Here is a 23,309-nt window from a genome sequence, read left to right on the forward strand (position 1 = left end):
CTACTTCCGTAGTGATACTGCCTCGGAAACCCAAGGAGGGGTCGCTATGAGTAGGGGCCGACTCGACGGCAAATAACAACAACAACAACAACAGTATGGTCACCCTAGTGGACAGGATTCAGTGGTGCTCCAAGACTAAGACAGACTAGGAAGAAGGATGGGGTCATCCATTTCTGAAAGAACAGATCAGAAAACGTTATGAATAGCTTTGAAACACTATCTGATATATGACTGGAAAACTTTATGAAGAGCCATGAAATATTGTCTGATACAATGCCAGAAGATAAATCCCTAAGGTTGGATGGCACTCAAAATGAGACTGGGGAAGAGCTGCCTCCTCAGAGTCAATCACAATGATGTGGATGGAGTAAAGCTTTTGGAACCTTCATTTGCTGATGGGACACCACTGAAAATTGCAAGAAATAACTACAAACATTCATTAATAATAAGAATGTATAATGTAGGAAGTATGAAACTAGATAAACCGGAAATTGTCAAAAATGAAGCAGAATGAGTAAAGATTGATATGAGTTGTAATGGACTGGTGTTGGCCATTTTGAATTAAAAAATCATATGCCATACTATGCCAGGAATAACAAATTGAAGAGGAATGGTGTCACATCATTGTCACAAAGAATGTTTCAAAATCTATTCTACAGTAAAATGCTGTCAGTGATAGGATAATATGCATACACTTACAAGGAAGACTAGTTAATTCTACTACTATTCAAATTTATGCAACAACCACCAAAGCAAAAGATGAAGAAATTGAAGATTTTTACCAACAATTGCAATTTGAAATTGACCAAACATGCAATCAAGATGTATTGACTATTGTTGATTGGAATGTGAAAGCTGGAAACAAAGAAGAAACTTGGTAGTTGGAAAATACGGCCTTGCTGATCGAAATAACATTGGAGATAGAATGACAGATTTTTCAAGGTTGATGACTTATTCACTGCAATACCGTTTTTCAACAACATAAATGGCAACTATATACACAGACCTCACCAGATGGATTACACAGAAATCAAATTAACTACATCTGTAAAAAGGGGCAATGGAGAAGCTCAGTACCATCAGTCAAAACAAAGCCAGGAGCTGACTGTGGAACAGACCATCAATTGCTCATATGCAAGTTCAAGTTGAAACTGAAGAATATTGAAACAAATCCATGAAAGACAAAATATAAGAAAATGGTTAGAGGCCTTCTGAAAAATCTATTTGATACATTGAACACCAGTGATCAAAGACCAGATAAGTTGTGGAATGGCATCAAGAACATCATACTTGAAGAAAGCAAATGATCATTAAAAAGACAAGAAAGAAAGAAAGGATCAGAATGGATGTCAGAAGAGATTGAAACTTGTTCTTGAATGGAGCTTAGCTAAAGTGAAAACAAGAGATGTTGAAATAAAAGAGTTGAAAAGAAGATTATCAAAGGCAACATGATAAGACAAAATAAAGCATTATAATTTATTGTGCAAAGACCAGGAGTTAAAAAAACAAAAGGGAAGAACACACTTGACATTTCTCAAGCTGAAAGAAATGAAGAAAAATGCAAGCCTCTAATTGCAATGTTGAAAGATTCTATGGACAAAATATTGAATGATGCAGAGAACATCAAAAGATGATAGAAGGAATATACAGTCACTGTTCCAAAAAAGAATTAGTCAACATTCATTCATTTCAGGAGGTGGCATATGATCAAGAACCAATGGTATTTAAGGAAGAAGTACAAGATGCACTGAAAGAATTGGGGAAAAAAAAAAAAAAAAAAAAAAGCTCCAGGAATTGGCAGATTGCCCATTGAGATGTTTCAACAAATGGATGCAGTTTTGAAGGTGCTTTCTATGCCAGGAAAATTGGAAGATGGCTACCTGGTCAACTGACTGGAAGAAATCCATATTTGTGCCCATTCCAAAGGAAGGTGATCCCACACATTATGGACATTATCAAACAATATTATTAATATTACATGCAAGTAAAATTTTGCTGAAGATAACATGAAAACAGTTGCAACAGTATACTGACAGAGAACTTCCAAAAATGCAAGCTTGATTTACAAGATGTGGAAGGAGGATATCATTGCTGATATCAGATGGATTTTAACTGAAAGCAAAGACAAAGATGTTTTCCTGTGTTTTATTGACTGTGCAAAAGCATTTGACTGTATGGATTATGACAAATTATGAATAATTTGAATAATGGGAATTCCAGAACCCTTATTTGTACTCATGAAGAATCTGTACATAGACTAAGAGACTGTCATTCAAACATAACAAGGAAGTGCTGAATGGTTTAAAACCTGGAGTATGTGTCATGGTTATATCTTTTTTATCATACTTATTCAAGTTGTATGATGAGCAAATAATCCAAGAAGCTGAATTATATGAAGTAGAACATGGAAGCAATATAGGAGGAAGAATCATCAACCTGCAATATATATATGACACAATCGTCCTTGCTGAAAGTGAAGAGAACTTAAAGGACTCACTGATAAAGACCAAAGATTACAATCTTCAGTATAGATTATATCTCAACACAAAAAACTCAAAAATTCTTGCAAGTAAACCAATTAGCAACATCAGATAAGTGTAGAAAAGATAGAATTTGTTAATAGTTTCATTTTACGTGGATTGACAATCAACACCTATGGAAGCAGCAGTCAAGAAATCAGTCATCAAATTGCACTAGGCAAATCTTCTGTGAAAGACTTCTTTAAAGTATGAAGAGTGGGGAGTTCCAGTAAGATGGCAGAATAGGCAAACAAACTACACAGACCCTTTTCAACAAAGAAAAGGAGAAGCAATTAGAACAGATACAGCAGTTAATCTTGGAGCTCTGAGCTTTGAAAGGAAACATACAGAACTGGACTAAACTCCAACTAGTAGAAGAATCAGCATAAAAACACTGAACAAGGAGACATACAGAGCTGTAGTCTGTCAGTGATGCTGACAGCACTGACAGCTTGGCTATTGCCAAGTGGTGTTAAGACTTAAGAATTAACCTAAAAATAGGCCCTGCTAGCCAGGGGCTGCAAGGAGGACTGCACTGGTAGCTGGTGAATGAAGGGTAAATCAGCAAAGAAGAAAACAGGATGAGCTGTGGAATTTTGACTGTCAGAAGGGTGTAGCCATTTTGAATGTTTACAAGTGGTTAGACCGTTTTGGATATTTAAAGGAACAGCATTCTCTCAGATTCCAGGGACCTAAGACTAGGTTCCACTTGCCAGGGACCACAAGGACATTCCAGACACAAACAATTGGAAAAGTGTGAAATTCCCCTTGTTATTCTTGTATCCCACACCTTCTTGGTGAATGGAGGTGGAGCTATCCCTCATTCCCACCCACCTTCTGGGCTGGCAGGAATTCCATGTCCGTGTATGTGCTCTGAAGGAGCTTGGGTAACCTGCCCACACTGTGCAGGTTGTTTTTTCCCTTTTGTTCAGGTTGCTTGTTTTTGTCTGTTTTAAAATTATTATTATTAGTTGTAGTAGTAGTACTATTCTTTTTTCATACTTTTTTTTATTATTATTCTTTATTTTTTCCCTTCTAGGTTCTAGTTTTCAGCTCTTCTCTCTTCCCTTTTCCTGGTTCCCATTTTTTTTTCTTTCTCCTAGTTCTCCCCATTCCTTGTTTTCCTTTTTCTCATTTTTTTTTCTTCATTTTACTCTTACTCTACCTCTATTTTCTTATTGTTAACTCCCCAGAAATTGTGTTTTTTCTTTCTTTCTTTCTTTTTGTTTTTCTCATTTTAGTGATTGTTCCTATGAGTTGATGCAGTGTGTTTTTGTCTGCTTGCTTTTACTTTTCTCATGGTTCTTAAATTGTTATTTTTATCTAACTGAGAGGGAGACTGCAACTGTGCCCACAGGATGAAACCACACCCACATCTCCTGTAGCTACATTGAGTGAGAGCCACTAATTCCTTCCATACCAACTGGCCAATGATAAACAACACCAAGAACAACCTGACTCACCTTTAACTACTCTTCACAAACAGCTAACAGAGATCTAAATACAACAACGTTACAATGTCTCAGACACAACAGACCATCACAGTCCACACAAAGAAGTAAGATAAAGTGGTAGAAATAAAGAAGCAGGATACAGACCCAGAACACATCCCTGGGGAAGGAGGAGCATTTGAACTCCCAGATAAGGAATTCAAAAGAATTATACTTAAATGCAAAAAATGCAACCACCGCCATGGATTTGTATCCAATTCATACCGACCTCTCCTTGGGTTTCCAAGGTGATATCATTATGGAAGTAGATAGCCCAACCTTCTTTCTAATGAGTGGCTGGTGGGTGTGAACTGCCAGACTTCTGGTTAGAAGTATCTTCAAAGGATTGAGACAAATCAAGGAATACATTGACAAAATTAAGGAAAACACAGACAAAAACCTAAAACAATTTCAGAAGAAAATATAAGAACAAAGTGACAAAATAAATAAAACATTAGGGATGATACAAAATCTACAGATATAAATCCAGAAGATTAATACTAAATTTTCAGAAATAGATAACACATTGAAAGGGCAAAGGAGTAGAATTGAATCGATGGAAGACAGAATTAATGAGCTTGAAGAAAAATACCTCAATAAGTCTCTGGAAAGGGATGAATCAGAAAAAAAGATCAAAACAAAATGAAGAAAACCTGAGGTTCATGAAGGATACCATCACAAGGAATAACCTACATGTAATCAGAATTCTAGAACAGGAAGAGAAAAATAAAACCACTGAGAAAATTGTCCAAGATTTGTTGGAAGAGAACTTCCCTGATATGAAGAAAGATGAGAATATACCCATTCAAGAAGTCCAATGAACCCAAAAAAGGATAGACCCCCAAAAGAAAATCACCAAGATATATCATCCTCAAACTCACCAAAACCAAAGACAAAGAAAGAATTCTCAAAACAACATAGGAAAAATGAAAAGTTACCTACAAAGGACAACCAGTATTTCTAAGCTCTGATTTCTCAGCAGTAATCATACAGATAAGCAAGCAATGGAATAGTATATATAAAACCCTGAAATAGAAAAAAAAAAAAAAAAAATCAACCAAAAATTATATATCCAGCACAATTGTCCCTCAAATATGATAGTGAAATTAGGAGATTTAAGGATAAGCAGAAATTATGGGAATTTGCTAAAACTAAAGGGAGTCCTTTGAGCAGAGAACTAGTAATAGGAAAAAATTGACCATTAATACACAAGATAGCATAACCAAAAAAAAATAAATAAAATACAGCTATGGAAGTATCCAAAGTAAAATAAGCTTACAAGATTATAAAAAGGGAACCAGAGACATCAATTGGCAAATGAGGACAACTACAACTCAAAAAGAGGGGGAAAATAGTGTAATTACAGACCTTCTAAATGGTGAGGAACTCAAGACAGTTGCAAGATAGAATGGACAATTCTAAATGCAGGGAGAATATTACAAATCACATGGTAACCTCAAAGAAAAATAATAGACCTTCACATCAAAATAAAAAAGAGGACAAGCACAAATATTTAGCAAATACTAAAATAAAAATAGCAACAAGGGAAATGATAACACAATTCATAAACATAATGAGCTCAGCACAGAAAATTATATGGAACAACAAAAAAAAAAAAAAACAGCCACACCATGAAAATAAAAAACACACATAACAAAATGACAGGAACAAATTCATACTTGTTGATAGTTACACTGAATGTAAATTGATTAAATGAACCACTCAAGAGACAGAAAGCTGCAGACTAGATAAGAAACATAACCCATGAATATGGTGTCTACAAGAGACACACCTTAGAGAAAAAGAAAAAATAGACTGAAAATCAAAGGTTGGAAAAATATATATCAAGCAAATGGCAATCAAAAAAGAGCAGGAGTGGCAATATTAATTTCTGATCAAGTTGACATTAAGAAAAAAACCACCATAAGAGACAAGGAAACACATTATATAATGATTAAAGGATCAATTGAACAAGAAGATATAACCATAATAAATATCTATGGACCCAATCAAAGAGCCCCAAAATACATAAATCAGACTAACAGACTTGAAAAGGCAAATAGATGACTCCACCATCATAGTAGGAGACTTTAATACACCACTTTCAATGAAAGATAGAACAACTCCAAAGAAAATCAAAAAAGATACAGAAGAGCTAAACAATACAATCCACCAATTGACCTTATAGACATCTACAGAACACTTCACCCAACAACAGCACCATATACATTCTTTTCCAGTGCACATGGAACATTCTCCATGATAGACCATATGTTAGACCATAAAACATATCTTAATTAATTTAAAAAGACTGGAATACAGCAAAGCATTTTCTCAGATCACAATGCTATCAAATTAGAAATCAACAATAGGAAAATCCATGGAAAAAGAGCAAACACAAGGAAACTGAACACCACCCTCCTTAAGAATAAATGGGTAATAAAAGAAATTTTAAAAAAAAGAAATTAAAAAATTCCTTGAATCAAACAAGAATGAAAACATAATATACAAAAATATTTGGGAAACAGCAAAAGGAGTAATCAGAGACCAATCTAGCACAATAAATGCAGAAATCAAAAAAGTAGAAGGAGCCACTATCAACACTTTAAATGAACATCTCCAACAATTAGAAAAAGAACAGCAAGAAAAGTCTCCAGTCACCAGAAGAAAGGAAATAGAAAGATTGGAGCTGAAATCAATGAAACAGAAAATAGAAAAACAATAGAAAAAATCAACAAGACTGTAAGTTGGTTTTTGAAAAGATTAATAAAATTGGCAAACCACTGGCAAATTTAACAAAAGAGAAGAAGGAGAGAATGCAAATAACACAAATAAGAAATGAAATGGGTGATATCACAACAGAATCAACTGAAATAAAAAGGGTAATATCAGGATACTACGAAGAACTGTTCTCCAACAAATCTGAAAATTTAGAAGAAATGGACAGATTTCTAGAAACAAACTACTTACCTAAACTAACACAGACTGAGGTAGAAAAGTTGAACTGACGCATAGCAAAAGAAGGAATTGAGCAAGTCATAAAAAATATTACCAACTAAATAAAAGTCCTGGCCTAGATGGTTTCACTGGAGAATTCTACCAAACATTCAGAGAAAAACTGACACCAATCCTACTCAAACTATTCCAAAACATAGAAAAGGATGGAATCCTCCCTAATTTATTTTATGAAGGAAGCGTAACCTTGGTACAAAAACCAGGCAAAGACATCACTACAATGAAAAATTTTAAACTACAGACCAATATCCCTCATGAATATAGATACAAAAATCTTCAACAAAATCCTAACCAATAGACTCCAACAACATATCAAAAATAATAATAATAATAATAATAATTCACTCTGACCAAGGGGGTTCATATCAGGTATGCAAGGATGGTTCAACATCAGAAAAACAATCAACATCATCCACCACATAAATAAAACAGAAAAGAACCACATTATCATATCAATTGATGCAGAAAAGGCATTTGATAAAATCCAACACCCATTCCTGATCAAAACTCTCAGCAAAATAAGAATAGAAGGGACATTCCCCAACATAATAAAGGGCATATATGCAAAACCAACAGCCAATATTATTCTCAATGGAGAGAGACTGAAACCCTTCCCCTTGCAAACAAGAACCAGACAACAATACCCATTATCTCCACTTCTATTCAACATTATATTGGAAGTCCTAGCCAAGACAATAAAGCAAGAAAGGGAAGGCAAAGACATCCAAATTGGTAAGGAAGAAGTCAAACTATCCCTATTTGCTAATGATATGACCCTATATCTAGAAAACCCAAGAGACTCAGTCAAAAATCTACTGGAACTACTTGAGAGATTTAGCACAGTGACAGGATACAAGATGAACATCCAAAAATAAGTTGGATTCCTCTACACCAGCAAAGAGATTGGTGAAAAAGAAATAAGGAAATCAATACCATTTCCAATAGCTACCAAGAAAAAAAAAAAAAAAAAAATCAAACACTTGAGAATGAATCTTACCAGGGATGAAAAACCTATACAAAGGAAATTACAAAAGACTACTTTAAGAAACCATAAGAGATCCACATAAACGGTAGAACATACCATACTATTGGAAAGTAATTGTTGATAGGAAGATGGAACATTGTGAGAATGTCAATTCTACCCAAAGCAATCTATACATTCAATGCAATCCCAATCCAGATCCCATCAATATATTTTTAAAGATATGGATAAAACAATCACTAAGTTTATATGGAAAGGAAAGAGACCTTGGATAAGCAAACCATTATTGAAGAAGAAGAACAAAGTAGGAGGTCTCACACCCCTGGATCTAAAAATCTGCTATACAGCCACAGTAGCCAAAACTGCCTGGTATTGGTAAAATGACAGACACGTAGACCAATGGAATAGAATTGAGAAGCCAGAAATAGATCCTTTGTCCTATAGTCAGCTGATCTTTGACAAAGGGCTAAAATCCATTAAATGGGGAAGGGAATGTCTGTATAATAAATAGTGCTGGCAAAATTGGATATCCATTTGCATAAAAATGAAACAAGATCTGTACCTCACCCTATACTCAAAAACTAACTCCAGATTGACCAGACTTCAATGTGAAACCTAAAACTATAAAGGAAAAACTAGGGGAAAATTTAGGGGCTCTAATATATGGCATAAATGGACTATCAAGCAAAACTCAAAATACACAAACAGCAGAAGATAGACTAGATGAATGGGACCTTCGAAAAATTAAATTTTTATGTGCTTCTGAAGACTTGTTCAAAAGAGTCAAAACAGAACCTACAGATGGAAAAAAATATCTGTCAATGACATATCTGACAAGGGACTTATCTCTAGATTTATAGAAAGGCTGTACTCCTCAACAACAAAAGGACAACTAATCCAATTTAAAAATGGGCGGAAGACCTGAACAGACACTTTATCAAAGAGGATATTCAGGGGGTCAACAAACATATGAAAAATTGCTCATAATCATTAGCCATTAGAATGATGCAAATCAAAACAACAATGAGATACCATCTTGCCCCAGTGTTAGTAGAAAAGATGAACAAGACAGAAAATCACAAATCTGGCAAGGATGTGGAGAGATTCAGACTCTCAACCACTGTGGAAAAGCAGTATGGCGATTCCTTAAAAAGGTGAAATTAGAAACACCATTTGATCCAGCAATCCCATTACTAAGTATACATCCTAAAGAAGTGATAGCTAGGATAAGAACAGATATATGCATATCCATTGCAGCACTATTTACAATAGCCAACAGATGGAAACAACCTAAGTACCCATCAACAGAAGAATGGATAACCAAACTATGGTACATACACACAATGGTATACTATGCAACCCTACAGAATAATGTAGAATCTGCACAACACCACATAATGTGGATGAACTTGGAGGACATTCTGTTGAGTGAAATAAGTCAATCACAGAAAGACAAATATTGTATTGGTGCATTATTGTAAAAAGTCAAGGAAATGTCTATATAGAGGAAATTTTCTTTGTTGGTTACCAGTGGTGGGAGGGAAGGAGAAGAAACACTATTAGATAGGTAGAGACAAGTATTGATTTGGGTGAAGAGAGGGCAATGTCCCAAATATGAGTGATCAACACAGTGGCATTAAAGAAGAGGAAGACATAGAGAGGTGAATGGAAGGTACAGACAACAAAGATGAACCCTTTTGCATATACAGTACTGCGTTGTCAGTGAAGGCAAACATTGGTGTATGGGTAGATAGATGGGTGGTCAGGCTGAATAATCAGGTATGTCTAAGCAGGGGGGAGTGTGGGAAATTGAAATTGATGTCATGAGACAAAGAGTACGTGAACTGCTATAATGAACATGGCCATTTATAAGGTTGACTGACAATGTTTCTACAAGTATATTTGTATGTTCTGTAAGAATGTCCGGGTATGTAATAGAGCAAGCAAGGGACAAGGTTGTAGTTACTTCTTGGTCACAGCCAGCTACCTAGAGTGGGCAAGTAGTTGGACCTGTAGGCTTGGGAATATACTCCCAGGGGACATCAAGATCAATTGGCATAACATACTACACCAAAACATTGTTCCACATCCTACTTTGGTGACTAGCGGTTCAGATCTTAAAAGCTTGCAAGAGGCCATTTAGAGCAAATATGGGTCTCTCCTCATCCAGAGCAAAGAATGCAGAAAATCAAAGAGGCTTACCAATAATTAGTCCAAGCAACTTATACATCATATGATCCTAAGTCTATACGACTGTGAAATCAGAAGAATTCGAAGGTGCCTGGCTACCACTGTCAACCACACAGAGGGGTGTGTATTTAGGAGATCCTGGATAAAATGGAAGAACAATGTGGAATAAAACTCAAAATCATTTGAAAAAAAAAAAAAGGGGGACCAGTTTTACTGAGATGATAGAGCCCGATCAAACCACTGAGAGTATGGCTCATAGCTGCCCTTCAAATCTGGAATACAACCCACTCCTGTGGCTTCCAGCCAAACAAAAGACAGACTTATGAGCTGAACATTTATATTATGTAGATAAACTCCTTGGAGAGATCAATCAAGGGAGAATAGAAGGGCTGTGTATGCAAAGAGAGACAGCACAGTGGGCAGGAGTACATGGGCGGGAAGGACACAGGGAAGAGGTAACTATGGGAAAAAGTGGGAGGGGAGCTGTTGCATTGTGGGAAATTGCAATTGATGTCATGAGACAAAGAGTACGTGAACTGCTATAATGAAAGTGAATTTGCTCTGTAAACTTTCACCCAAATCACTATAAAAACTTAAAAAGAAAAAAAAAATTAAGTTTGAAGAGCAAAGATGTCATTCTTAGACTAAGATTGCTGTGGTGGTTATGTTTGTGGGTCAACTTGGCTAGGCCTGGTTGAGTGGCTGGGCAACTGCTTGTCATATTCCCCATGATGAGACTGGTAATCAGCTCCATGGTGGAATCTATGGTGAGTAGCTGAGTAGCTGCCTTTCTGATGAGGTTTGCTTCCCGTATATAAGCAGCAGCTTTGGGAACAGTCTCTAGCATATGGCACACTTGGACCCTGTATGTAGCTGTGTCATTGTTCAGCAGCCTGCCATGCTCTGCCGACTTTGGGAATTATAATGGACTCTAATTAATGGTCTGCCATGTGGTTTGGTGACATCAGGACAGTGCCACTTCATTTGTCAACCTTGGGCTTGTTAGCCTCAGCAGCCAGCAGCTGCCTGAATGAAGAGATGCCTCTAGCTTCACTGGGCCCAGAGCAAGAGGCAGAGCTGAAGCACAAGGTTGAGGGGCTTTCATGCAGCCCACAAAGCCTGGCATTTTGAACTCAGAATTCTAGCCTCCTGAACTGTAAGAGAATAAACTCCTGTTTGTTAAGGCCATCCCATTTCGTGGTATATTTCTGTCAGAGTGGCACTAGGTAACCAGAACAATTGCCTAACCCAAGCCATGGTACTTTTAATTGCCCTATATGTATGTGAAAACTAGGCAATGACCAAGGAAGACCAAAGAAGAATTGATGTCTTGAATTTTGGTGTTGGTAAAGAATACTGAAAATACCATGGACTGCCAGAACATGCAAATCTGTCTTTGAACAAGTGCAGCTGGTATGCTTCTTAGAAGGGAGAATGTCTAGACTTCATCTCACCTACTTTGATCATGTGATCAGAAGGGACTAGTCTCTGGAGTAAGATATCATGCTAGGCAAAGTGGAGGGTCAGAGAGAAAGGGAAAGACCCTCAAGAAAATGCAGTCACAAAGTGGTTGCAATGGCAGAATCGAGTAAATAAGAATTGTGAGAATGGGGTAGGACAGGGCAGTATTACATTCTGTCATACATAGGGTTGCTATTAGTCAGAATTGACTCAGTGGCACCTAACAACAACAACAATGTTTAAATTAGCAAATATATTTAACTTCATAAAATCTAAACAACTTTAGATAAAGTTCTTATAACAATTTGTAACTTTTTAGAATGTTCCATGTTTAATCCATTTAAACTACCTTATGAAGTTTAGGGTTTTATTAGTCTACTTTCATCTTAAACTGTTCACTAATGATTGAATTAACTCAGCCTTTATGAATAATCTCTGGTAAAGTCTGTCAGTAGTGTCTACATCTTCTCATCTTTGTACTTCCACAAATCAATGTCATGTATAAATTATTTATTAGTGATATTGTACACTATGAAAATACTAGAAACATATTTTGACAAATGGCTATTGAATGATCAAAAAAGTAATCATCTGATTAGTTTTTGTCAGGGATCAGAAATAATATTTGATGGCGTTAGCAAATAATATTGTATTCAAAAAGACCATTAAATACAAAATTCTTTCTTAGTATAGAAACTATGAAACTTCATCTTATATGAAGTAAGAATATGTCATTTACTTGAAAGAACATTGTAATAAAAATGTTCTTTTTTTTCCCCCAGTGGAATTGCTAAACTAATGAAAGCTGCTTATCATTTTCCATGCATAAATATAAAAGTTAATGTTTGAAAGTGAAATATGTGAAAGTTTCATTTCAAATTATAATGGCAACTTGAAAGTTTTCTCTACATTGTTAAAATTACCTAAATTGATCTCTTAAGTTTTTGACTAGTATCCTTACAACTCTTCATCTTTTCATTTATTTCCAATGTCTTGCATTTCATAAGAATTGTTGTTGTTGTTGTTATGTGCCATCGAATCAGACCCAACTTATAGTGACCACTCCTTGGGTTTCTGAGGCAGTATCACTACGGAAATAGATTGCCCCATTTTCCTTCCTATGTCAAAAAGAAAGATGCCATTTGTTTTGGTTCTCTTGAACTGCTCTAAAGTAGAATACCAAAAATGGGTGGGTTGAACAAAACCAGGGATATATTCTCTTACATTTTAGAAGGCTAGAAGTCCAAGATCAAAGTGCCAGATGTTGGGACTGGGTGACAGCTCCTCGACATTGGGCTCTACCTCTTGCTCCTGGCCCATTGAAGCTGTAGGCTTCTCTTAACTCAGGCATGTGGTGGTTCCTGAGACTGACAAACCCAAGATTGACAAATAAAATGGCGCAGTCCCAACATTATCAAGCAACACCACAGGACACTAGTTCAAGTCCAGAAACAATCCAAGACCAGTACATTCAGGGTCCAACCATGCCAGAAGGCTCAGAGACCTTTCTCAAAGCTGTTTTCTCATAGTGGAGGAAGACCACATTCCTAAGGCTGCTACTCAGTTGCTCCAGTAGATTCCACCATGGAGCTGATTACCAGTTTAATCATGGGGAATAACTACATTTCAGCTGTCCATCCACTCAAAACAGTCCCAGTCAAGTTGGCACACAACCTTTACTATCATACTGTAATATTTACATGCTCAAAATAAAGTCACCTAGCTTTCTTTTGATTTTTGAAAATGCCCTGCTTCCATAAGTTTTAAGATTTAGAAAATCCATCTCTGTCAGGTATTTATTCTGATGATCAGTTTATGTTATTTCTTTTTCAAAAGCCTCTATAAGTGTACACTTTTACTGGATTAATGATTGCATTATTTTATCCCTATGTGAATTAATCCATAGTTAAAATATTTTCCTCCCTCTTAAGTCTGTAGGAGCTCTGCTAGCCTAAGGCACTTGACTGCTAACCAGAAGGCTGGCGGTTCAAACCCACCAGCCACTCCTTGGAAGGAAGATGGGGCGTTCTACTTCTGTAGTGATACTGCCTTGGCAACCCAAGGAGGGGTCGCTATGAGTCGGGTCTGACTCGACGGCACATACCAACAACAACAACAGCTAAAAACATAAATGTAGAAGTCTGACTATGCAACTATACATGTTGGTTAATTTGTTGTTTTTTGTTGTTATGTGCCGTCAAGTCAGCCCCGACTCATAGCGACCCCTCCTTGGGTTTCCAAGGCAGTATCACTACAGAAGTAGGATTGCCCAACTTTCTTTCTGAGGAGTGGCTGGTGGGTTTGAGCCACCAGCCTTCTGGTTAGCAGTCAAGTGCCTTAGGCACTATGCTACCAGAGCTCCCTGTTGGTTAATAAGTTACATAATTGTTATCAAATTAGTTGTCCTGAATAATAAGGACAATGTGTAAAGAATGCTGGTGGTGCAGTGCCTAAGGCATGTGACTGCTAATCAGAAAGTTGGCAGTTCAAACCCATCACTGATCCATGGAAGGAAGATGGGGCAATCTACTTTGATAAAGATTTGCCACCTCGGATACCCAATGAGGGCTGCTATGAGTCAGAATCAACTCTATGAGTTTGGTTTTTTGTTTGTATATATACAATGGATATACCTTATGCTATCTATGTGTGGAATGATTCTATCCCCATGTCATTTGCTAAAATCTCAAGAAACTGTGTCTGTTTTCCTCATATTAATTTGGAAGGCTTTCAGAAGACCAATGTGTGAAAAAAGTAAAAATCATTGCTGAAAATGAATTAGCACCATCTCTGAAAGAGTCAGACCTCACACAGGTGCCACATGAAAGGTGTGATGACCCTCATAAACACCTTGTATGAGCTAATAAGAGTGTTGAAGGTTCATTTCCTTAATAACTTTTCATTTGCATCTGTTGCATACCACTCAGGCTGCACCATACAGAAGGTGCCTGGTATAGGTTGCCAAAAGTCAACTGTAAATTGGACAGATTTTGATTCTTATCACTTCAGTAATAAAAGTGACCATGCAGACTCTCTATCTGGTCCAGTGTCTAAGTAATGATCATTAAACTGGCTTAATAACCACACAGCCTCTGAAGCACACCATCTGCTAGTCATATTTATTGCTACTTCCTCCTCCTTGTAACTGCATAAATATTAAGTTACTACCAAGTAAACACATCCAGAAAGCCCACCTAGGATAAGGTGATAAAGCAGATTCTACCACTGTTTTCTACTTCTGTTACCAATACCTTCTGTGCAAAAGGAATAAGACAGTACAAAATATGTGTGCCTTTGCAGTGTAGAATAAGGCAAATGATATCAGTATGTTGTTGTTGTTGTTGTTATGTGCCATTGAGCCAGGCTCGAGTCATAGCAACCTCTCCTTGGGTTTCCAAGGCAGTATCACTACAGAAGTAGATTGCCCCATCTTCCTTCCGAGGAGTGGCTTGTGGGTTTGAACCGCCAGCCTTCTGGTTAGCAGTCAAGCGCCTTAGGCACTATGCTACCAGAGCTCCTGATATCAGTATAAAGGGATATTATATATCTTTGGAGGCTATTTAGATCTAGATAGTACAGAGTTCCATTTAGAAATCCAGTATTCATATCCTTCAAACAAAGCCACAGACTCAAAGCATGATAATGAAGAAAGCTCTACCTATTAGATCAGGACATACCAAAGAGAAAAACTACAATTTTAACTATCACAGGAGCACAGATAACTTCATTACGCACAAGAGCATGTATTTTTTTTTTTCTCATATTTGCCATTAGAGGAGAAACTAATGTGATAACATTTAAGAAATAAAGACAATTTTAGCCATGGGGAATAAACACACAACTGTCATCCACTAATCAATAAAAGGATTAACTCACAGATATTCAATATGAGCCTGATAATGTGAAATATTTTTGGAAGCAAATTCTAACAAACTAAAAACCAAACTCAATGCCATTGAGTTGATTCCGACTCATAGCAACCCTCTTTGGGTTTCGGAGGCAGTAAGTCTTCATGGAAGTAGATTATCCAGTCTTTCTTCTGTGGAGTGGCTGGTGGGTTTGAACTGCCAACCTTCTGAATAACAATCAAACGCCTTAGATAACATGTGTCCAATGCTGTCCTTAACTTGATTCGTGTTAATGTTACTGTGAACAATCACTTAAGGGTGTGGTGAAATGAGAAAAATGTTAAAAAATAAAAAAATAAAAAGATAGCTTTAAAAGAAAAAAAAAAAAAATGCCTATATCAACTCTTGATTTTATAGTCAGCATGTTATAGTGCATGGTTTTAAATCAGGAAAGGTGTGTGTCAGAGTTGTACCCTTTCACCATGCTTATCTACGTTGAGCAAATAATCCAAAAACTTGACTATATGAGGAAGAACAGGGCATCAGGATCAGAGGAAGACTCATTAACAACCTGTAATAGGCAGAAGACACAATCTTGCTTGCCGAAAGTGAAGAGGACTTGAAGCATTAACTGGAATGATCAAACACTTAAGGCTTCAGTATGGATTACACTTCAACAGAAAGAAAACAAAAATTCTCACAACTGGACCAATAAGTGACATCAAGGTAAATGGAGAAAATATTGATGTTGTCAAGGATTTAATTTGCAATTAAAATGAATGCTTAGGGAAGCAACAGATAAGAAACCAAGTGACATATTGCAGTGACAAATCTACTACAAAAGAAAGTCCTCTTTAAAGTGTTAAAAAGCAAAGATGTCAATTTGAGAACTAACATGTGTCTGCCCCAGACTTTGTATGTCCAGTCATCTCATATGCATGTGAAAACTGGAAAATGAGTAAGGAAGACTGAAAAAGAATTGATGCCTTAGAATTATGATGTTGGTGAAGAAAACTGAATATACCATGAACTGCCAGAATGAATCATTCTGTCTTGGAAGTACAGACAGAATACCCCTTGTGGTGGCGGTTGTTGTTGGGTGTCAACAATTTAGTTCCAACTCATGGTGAGCCTATATATAACAAAATTAAATAAAACCCAGTCCTGCACTATCCTCACATCATTGCTATGCATGAGCCCATCATTGCAGTCACTGTGTCAATCCATCTCATTGTGGGTTGTTCCCTTTTATGCTCACCCTCTACTTTACCAAGCATGATATCCTTCTCCAGGGATTAGTAACTTCTGACAACATGAACAAAGTGGATGAGAAAAAGTGTCCGATCATTCTCCTTTAAGGAGCATTTCAGCTACACTTCTTCCAGGACAGATTTGTTTGTTCTTCTGGCAGTCCTTGTTATTTTTAATATTCTTTGTCAATACAATTCAAAGGCATCAACTCTTCTTAAGTCTTCCTTATTCATTGTCCAACTTTCCAGTGCATATTAGATGACTGAAAATACCATGGCTTGGGTTAGGTGCACATAGTCTTCCAAGTGACATGTGTACTCTTTAATACTTTAAAGAAGTCCCTTGCAGCAGATTTTTCCAGTGTAATACAATGTCTGATTTCTTGACTGCTGCTTCCATGGGTGTTGATAGTGGATCCAAGTAAAATGAAATTCTTGAGATCTTCAATCTCTTCTCAACTTACTGTGTTATTGCTTATTTGACTAGTTTTAAGATTTTTCATTTTCTTTATGTTGGGGTGTAAACCATACGGCGACAATAGTCTTTCATCTTCATCAGTAAGTACTTCAAGTTATATTCACTTTCAGCAAGCAAGATGGTGTCATCTATTAATGATTCTTCTTCCAATACTGATGCCATTATCTTCTTCATATAGTCCAGCTTATATAGTCAGATAGGAGCTCTGATAGTGTAGTGCCTAAGGCACTTGACTGCTAACCAGAAGGCTGGTGGTTCAAAACCACCAGCCACTCCTCAGAAGGAAGATGGGCAATCTACTTCCATAGTGATACTGCCTCGGAAACCCAAGGAGGGGTCGCTATGAGTCGGGTCCAACTTGACGGCATATAACAACAACAACAACTTACCTATTTTTATCTCCATTTCTCTCTTGCCTCCATCTATCTCTCTGCACACATCTCCTTACATCTTCTTCCTTGAATAGAATACTTTCCTTATCCTCCCTATTCCCCGTGTGAATATTTCAAGACAAAATTCAAGTCATTTTCAACTTTTTCATGAATACTTTCATAAATACGTTTGAGTATTGCTTTTCCTATGCTTTCAACTCTTACAGAACCTATAGTTTATCCTTGAGATTGTTACATATTTTGCTTTATAATATGCACTATTCTATTTTTTATATAGAAATTATATCTCCATAACTCATGTAAAGCTCCTTTCAGGCAAGGAATTTGTGTAGTGCTTTTTGATATACTATATAATGTAAGTTGTCATTAATATTTCTATTATAATTCTTCTGTATACTCTGCTGATTACCAGTGTACTGGGCATATAATGGGTACTCATGGAACCATGGTCAGTTATTAATGACAGTGATGGAACTTAAATATAGATTTTTGATTTTCCAATTCAGTTGAATGAAACTGAAATTCACAGCTATAAGCCTTTGAAAGTAGAAGTGTGGTAAACAGGAAATTTTTGTCCTCTACAATTTGGAAAGTTGAACACTCATGTTGTAAACACATTAAAAAAAAAAAAAAAAGCATATTTTCTATCTATCTATCTATCTATCTATCTATCTTGTGCCTAAGTGGGACAAGAAGTTTGCAAAAGTCTGCTAAACTAAATATTGACAGTTTAAACTCACTTAGCAGAGCTGTATTAGAAAAGCCTAGAAAACTGTTTCCATAAAGTTACAACCCAGAAAGCCTTATGAAGCAGTTCTATTCTGTAACATCAGGGATTACCATGAGCTGGAAGCTGACTCAATAGCAGTTGAAAATAAACAAAAACATATAGACAGTATATATATAACTATAATAAAAAATGAATATTTTTTTGTTATAAATAACAATGAATTTATTCAAGTGTGTATCTACTGAAAAATTAGTTAATGTTAATGTTCTGTAGAAAAATCTAATTTGCATTCATTTTACTTTGTATTCACAGACTGAAACAGACTAGGAAGGAAGGCCAGGAAGCCTGATTTCCAAAAAATTGGTCAGTGAAAATCTTATTAATAGTAGTAGATCACTGTCTGATATAGTCCCAAAAGATGAAAGCCTCATGTTGCAAGGCACATAAGACCACATGAATGATGTGTAAGGAGTAAAGATTTTAGGACATATATTAGCTGATGTAGTACAACTGAAAATGAGAAAAAAAAAAAAAAACAACTGTAAACATCCATTAATAATTAATATGTGAAATGTACAAAGTATGAATCAAGGAAAATCAGAATTCATCAAAAATGAAATGAAATACATGAAGATTAATATACTAGGTATTGATAAACTAAAATGGATTTGTTGTTGTTGCTGCTGTTGTTATGTGTCATCGAGTCAGCCCTGACTCATAGCAACCCCTCCTTGGGTTTCCAAGGTGACATCACTATGGAAGTAGATTGCCCAACCTTCCTTCTGAGGAGTGGCTGGTGGGTTTGGACTTCCAGCCTTCTGGTATTCAGTCCAGTGCCTTAGGCACTATGCTACCAGAGCTCCTTGAAATGGACTAGTATTGACCATTTTTAATAAGACAATCTTATGGTCTACTATGCTTGGAATGACAAATTGAATAGGAACAATGTCACATTCATTGCCAGAAAGAACATTTCAAGTTCTATCCAGAAGGACGAGACTATCTATAATAGGATATCTATACATTTACAAGGAAGACCTCAGTTCCACCAGCCACTGCAGGAAGGAAGATGGGGCAATCTACTTCTGTAGTGATACTGCCTCAGAAACCTAAGGAGGGGTGGCTATGAGTCAGGTCGGACTTGATGGCACAAAACAACAACAACACAAGGAAGACCAGTTAATATGACTCTTGTTCAAATTTACATACCAACCACTAATGCTAAAGATGAAGAAATTGAAGCCTTTTACAAACTTCTACAGTATGAAGTTGGTCAAATATGAAATCAAGATGCATTGATAATTACTGCTTATAGGAATACACACACACACATGTGTGTGCACACACACACACATGGAAATAGGATCAGTGGTTGGAAAATATAACCTTGGTGATTGAAACAACACTGGAGATTTCATGAAAGAATTATTCAAGACCAAGGACTTATTCATTAAAAATACCCTTTTCAACAACTTAAATGGTGACTATTCATGTGGACTTCACCAGATGAAATACAAGTCTATGAAAGCCAAAGTGTGACCTTGACTATATCCCACCAAAATTTAGAGACAATGTCAGTAATAGATTTGACTCATTGAACTCTAATGACCAAAGACCAGATGAGTCGTAGGATGAAACCAAGGATATTATCCTAGGTGAAGAAAAGAAAAGGTCATTAAAAACACAACAAAGAAAGAAAAGGTCAAAGTGGATATAATAGGAGACCCAGAAACTTGCTCTTGAACATAGAATAGATAAAGTGAATAGAAGTGATAAAATAAAACAGCTGAATAGAAGATTTCAAAGGGGAGTTCAAGAAGACACAATATAGTATCGTAAGGAAATTATAATATAAAGTCCCAGAGTTAGAAAACCCAAATAAAGGCCACACTTAACACTTCTTAAGTTGAAAGGATTGAAGAAAAAATTCAAGCTTTGAGTTTCAATATTGAAGGATTCTAAGGGAAAAAACAGATGGAAGGAATAGACAAAGTAACTACCAAAGAGATTGGTCAAAATTCAACCCTTTCAGGAAGTAGCATATGGTCAACAACCCATGGTATTGAAGAAAGAAGTTCAAGTGTCACTGAGGGCACTGGTGAAAAACAAATCTCCAGAAATGGATTGAGATATTTCAGCAAAGGGATGGATACAACAGTGGAAACACTTGCTTATCTGTGCCAAGAAATTTGAAAGACAGCTACCTGGCCAACTGACTGGAAGTGATCCACATTTGTGCCTATTCCAAAGAAATGTAACCCAACAGAATGTTGAAATTACAAACAATTTATTTAATATCACATGCAAATCAGTACATCAACATATGTCATCCAAGCCAGTTTCAAAAAAGGTCAGAGAATGAGGGATTCACTACTGATGTCAGATGTATTTGGGACAAACACAGAGAACACCAGAAAAGTTTTTGCCTACATCTTATTGATTATGTAAATTCATTCAACTGTGTATGTCATAACAAATAATGGATAACATTGTGAGAAATGGGAATTCCAGATGTGTACTTGTGCTCATGCAGAATCTGTACATAGACCAAGATACAATCATTTGACAAAAATGAGGGGTTACTGTGCTGTTTAAAATCAGAAAATGTGTGTCACAGTTGTATCCTTTCACCATACTATTCAATCATTATGCTGAGCAAATAATCCAAGAAAATGGGCTGTATTAAGAATAACATGGTGTAAGGATCAGAGGAAGATTCATTAACAACCTCCAATATGTGGATGATATGAACTAGCTTTCTGAAAGTGAAGAGGACCTGAAGCACTTACTGATGAAGGTAAAAGACTACAGCCTTTACTATGGATTATACCTAAACATAAAGAAAGTAAAAAATATTCACAAATGGACCAATAACAACATCATGGTAAATGGAGAAAAGATTTAAGTTTTCAGTGGGAAGATCCAAGATGCCAGACTAGGCAGCTATATTACCCAAACCCTCTACAACAAAGACCTGAGAAACCAAACGAAATACAGATGAAACTCCCAGACTTTCTAAAGAAGAGATAAAGTAGATCAAATATTAATTAGAGGAAGAGACTGAACAAAATACTGAACAAGGAAACATGAAAAAACCTGAATTGCCAACTGGCTGCCTACAGTGTAGTCATTTAGAATTATTGCAAATAGCATTCCAAACAGAGCAGAAATCAGATAGCCATGTCTGCTCCCCCAAGACTGCACCACACTTACATTGGTGATCTAAGACCACAGGCATGATTTTCCCACTTACCCCATACCACCTGTCAATGAGCATAGGCATAGCCCTTGCCACCTATCCCCACATGGCAGCCACTTCAAACCCCCATACTTCCAGGGCTATGATATTTATGTATTTTTCTTTTTTTGTATTCTTTCTTCTTAAGTCTTCCCTCTATCCCTCTATTAACTTATTTTCTTTTTTCCTTTTTTCACTTCTCTGCAGTCACCTCCACCTTTTCTTTTAAGATGCCATGGAAGAGAGGTCCCATCCCCAGCCATTTCCATAATCAGCAAGACTGACCTATGCCTCTGTAGTTAGCAGTGCACACTTCCACAGAGCTAGCAGTTTATATCATAGCGATATTTCTTGGCTAATGCTTATGCCAGTACTCTGCAACTTTTTTCCCTCTTTTCTTTGTTCTTTCCTCTCATTCCTCTCCCTCCCTTTTTTTTCTTTTTTCCTCTTCCACTTCCATACATTTTTTTGTACATATGTGTGTGTGGTCATAAGGAGTGGATATCTCATATTCTGCTACCTCAGTGTTCAATAGTATGCACCCTTGCCCTTCAGTGCTCTGTGTTGTGCACTCCATGGTGCAAGATTGTATTTCCACACAAACAGGTTTGGCACCTAGTGCTTGTGCCAGTATTGTGTCACTTTTTTATTTTTTTTCTTATTTTTTCCCTCTCTCCCTCCCTTGTTTTTTACTTATTATATTGTTATTATTATTATTATCTTTCTCTTCCCCTCATTTTTTTTCTTATTTTCCCTAACAGTTGGGAGTCAGTAAACCTTTCTAGCCATAGCCAGCAAACTTGCCACCCCACCCACTGGACAAGTGCCACCACCCACTCCACTCTCACTGGATTGATGGCAGATGGTAGCCAACACCTGCCCAGCCTACCTTTGGTTGCTAGACATGATGAGTAATCAGATACCTCAGACTGCTTCAAATCACACACACAAAAATATCATTACAGGTTGCTTCAAGAACATGACCACAATACAAGACCAGAAAATATTACCAAAGAAGGAATGGTACTGGAAATACATTAAAAGGAATTCAAAAGAATTATACTTAGGTTTTCAAAACAGATTAACAAAGAGATCAAGGAAGCCACAGACAAAATCAAGGGAAACACAGACAAAACTCTTGAAGAATTCAGGGAAACAATACAAGAACAAATTGACAAAACAAATGGAAAAATAGACCATACAAAAAAATCAAATAGAAATCCAGAAATTTAATAGCACAATTTCAGAAATACATAATGTATGGGAAGACCAAGAGTAGAATTGAATCAATGGAAGATAGTGAAATTGAATGGTGAAATTAAAGACAGAATTCTTATTGTTAATATCTTAGAGGAATAATCTGAAAAATAAAAGTAAATAAAGAATGGAAAAAATGAAGAAAGTCTAAGAATTATGTGAAATACTATCAAGAGGAATAACCGATGTAGGGGTGAAATTTCAGAAAAGGAAAGCACACAGAAAATTGTTAAATATTTGATAGAAAAAAACTTCCTTTATATCAAGATTCTGAGAAGATACACATTCAAGAAGCTTAATGAAACCCTGATAGGATAGACTCTGAAAGAACATCACTAATACATGACTTAATCAAACTTTCCAAAGATAAAAACAAAGAAAGAATTCTGAAAGCAGCTAAAAACAAAAAAACAAACAAACAAACAAAAAAAACCCACAAAAGTTACCCACAAAGGAGAA

The sequence above is a fragment of the Orycteropus afer genome, unplaced genomic scaffold, assembly GCF_000298275.1.
Source record: "Orycteropus afer afer isolate SDZICR_OR568_19922 unplaced genomic scaffold, OryAfe1.0 scaffold00116, whole genome shotgun sequence".
Classification (NCBI taxonomy): domain Eukaryota; kingdom Metazoa; phylum Chordata; class Mammalia; order Tubulidentata; family Orycteropodidae; genus Orycteropus; species Orycteropus afer.